We start from the raw sequence: 3159 nt of genomic DNA on the forward strand, positions 1-3159 counted from the left end.
AATTTGCCGGCTTCTACTGCGAAGGTGTATTTTGCGAGATTGAGCCGCATGTTGTGTTTCCTGATAGTGTAAAACACTTGAGTCAGGTCGGATAACAATGTATCTTCGCTTTGTGTCTTTATCAACATATCGTCTACATAAACTTCCATAATTTTTCCGATGTGATCTGAGAAAATTTTATTCATTAGCCTTTGATAAGTAGCTCCTGCGTTCTTGAGACCAAAAGGCATCACTATGTAACAGTAGTTTGCTTTCGGTGTTAGGAACGAGGTTTTTTCTTGATCTGGTGGATACATGGGGATTTGATTGTACCCTGAATATGCGTCCATGAATGAGAGATACTTATATCCTGATGAAGCATCCACTACAGCGTCGATGCTTGGGAGTGGGTAGGGGTCTTTTGGGCAGGCTTTGTTGAGGTCGGTGTAGTCGGTACACATTCGCCACTTCCCATTTGACTTTTTCACCAAGACGACGTTTGTTAGCCATAGTGGATATTTGACTTCCCTTATGAACCCGGCCTCAAGTAGCACTTGTACTTGTTCTTCTATAGCCTGAGCTCGTTCTGGTCCAAGTTTTCTTCGTCTTTGTTGTACCGGCCGGGATCCCGGATAGACTGCCAATTTGTGGCTGATTAGTTCGGGATCAATACCTGGCATGTCGGCGGCTTTCCATGCGAAGAGATTAACATTATCTCGTAGGAACCGTATTAGTGATTCCTTTATGTCTCTTTTTAGGATTGTGCCAATATTAGTTGTTTTATCCGAGATGTCTCCGATCTAGATTCTTTCTACTTCTCCTTCGGGTTGTGGTCGGAGTTCTTCTCGCCTCTGAACTCCACCGAGCTCAATTGTGTGGAACTCTCCTCCTTCACCTCGGAGGTTTAGGCTTTCGTTATAACAGCGACGTGCCATCTTTTGATCTGCCTTTATTGTAGCTATCTCTTCCGCAGTTGGAAATTTCATACATAGATGTGGAGTTGAAACTATTGCACCGAGTTGATTTAACGTTGTCCGACCTATTAAGGCATTGTAGGCTGAGCTTACGTCGACCACGATGTAGTCTATCTTGAGTGTTCTGGATTGGTTCCCCTTTTCGAAGGTTGTATGCAGCGATACATATCCCAGCGGTTGAATTGGGGTATCTCCTAGTTCGAACAGGCTGTTCGGGTACGCTCTTAGCTCTTTTTCTTCTAGACCGAGTTTGTCGAAGGCAGTTTTGAATAAGATGTCGGCAGAGCTTCCCTGGTCAATTAGTGTATGGTGAAGGTTGGCGTTTGCCAGTATGATCGTAATGACCATGGGGTCGTCATGTCCCGAGATGATTCCGGATGCGTCTTCCTTGGTAAACGTCATTGCTGGGATGTCTGGGGCTTCCTTTTTTCCTTCGACGTGGTATACCTCTTTGAGGTGTCGCTTGCGAGATGATTTGGAGATTCCTCCCCTAGCAAATCCACCGTGTATCACGTGGACATGTCTTTCTGGTGTGCGAGGCGATCGTTCAGATCGTCCGACGTCCTCATCCCTCCTTCTTTTCCTTGGTTCTTCATCCCGGTTGGCCAAGAACCGATCTAACTTTCCTTCTCGTACTAATTTTTCTATGACGTTTTTCAAATCGAAGCATTCATTGGTAGAATGCCCTCGAAGTCGGTGATATTCACAGTATTCATTCCGATTTATTCTTGTACTTCGTCTAAGGATGTCGGGTATCTCTTTGATATATATTAGCTAAATGGTCCTTCTCGTAGGCCATTTATGAGGCCCATAATGGCAGCTTCTGTTGGAAGATTTTGTATATCCATGCATGTTTTGTTAAATCTTTCCATGTAGTTGCGAAGGCTCTCCCGATCTCCTTGCTTGATCCCTAGTAGGCTAGGTGCGTGTTTGGCTTTATCCTTTTGTATGGAGAATCGGGCCAGGAACTTCTTGGCCAGGTTGTCAAAACTCGAGATAGATTTTGGAGGTAGGTTGTCGAACCATTTGATGGTTGTCTTGGTTAGAGTTGTTGGAAAGGCTTTGCAGCGAACTACATCTGAGGCATCAGTGAGGTACATTCTACTTCTGAAGTTGCTGAGATGATGGTTGGGATCCGAGGTGCCGTCATATAGAGTCATATCCGGAAGCTTGAAATCTTTTGGAATTTTGGTTTTCATGATTTCTCTGGTGAATGGATCTTGATCTTTCTGAGAGTTATCCTCTGTGGATGGTCGAGTAGCTTTAGTTTTAAGACCAGCTTCGAGTTTTATAAGCTTATCTTCTAATTCTCGGCGCCACCTTATCTCCCGATGTAGATCCTCTTCTTTTTCGCGTTGATGTTGGGCTTCTTTCTCAAGTTGCTCCAATCGATTTTGAAGTGCTTCTATTACTCCTGGATTTGATGAATTTTTGTCTCCGTTGGTTTCTGGAGTATCTTTGAGTATCATGTCCACATTTTTATGCGGCATTCTGTCTTCCAAACCTGAATCGTGGTCGTTGTCATGGTCATCCGCCATGTTAATGGGATGACTTCCAGGTTCCCCGGCAACGGCGCCAATGTTCCAAGGGTTACCTGAAACTGTAGGCCGATCTTGGATGAGATCGTCTGTGTTGGTCGGAACCGGCGTGTCCGGTAGGTGTACGGTGGCCGGAGCTGATGTGTCCGACTTGTTGGACTTGGTAGTGGTGCTGATCCTTCGTCCCCGGAGGGTGGGGGGTACCTGCAAAGGACTCCGATGCTTAAGTTAGCAAGGGTATTAAGCAGGTATTGAGTAGAATCAGAGTATGAGTTATACCTGGGTGCTCCAGTGTATTTATAATGGTGAGATGTGACCTTCTATGAATAAGATAAGTTAGTTATCTTATCTTATCTTTTAAGTGAGGTCATCTTTAAGGGAACCGCCTTAATCTCTATGGGCTTGGGCTGCCCTTTGGATTTGGGACGTGTTCCTCTATTTGGGCCCTTTGTTTGGGCTTTCCTGTGACTTGGTCGACATTTTTGAGAAGAGGTCGGGTTGTCCTGACCTGAAGAGGTCGGTCGCTTTGTCTGTAGAACATCCCGGGTCGGACAGCTCGACCCAGGGTATGAACAGTTACTTCCTTGGAAGCTCACTCAACATGTGGTCAAGCAAGAAACAAGCCACAGTGGCTCAATCCACAGCTGAAACTGAATATATATCTGCAT

This window comes from Arachis duranensis, chromosome 9 (genome assembly GCF_000817695.3).
Source record: "Arachis duranensis cultivar V14167 chromosome 9, aradu.V14167.gnm2.J7QH, whole genome shotgun sequence".
Classification (NCBI taxonomy): domain Eukaryota; kingdom Viridiplantae; phylum Streptophyta; class Magnoliopsida; order Fabales; family Fabaceae; genus Arachis; species Arachis duranensis.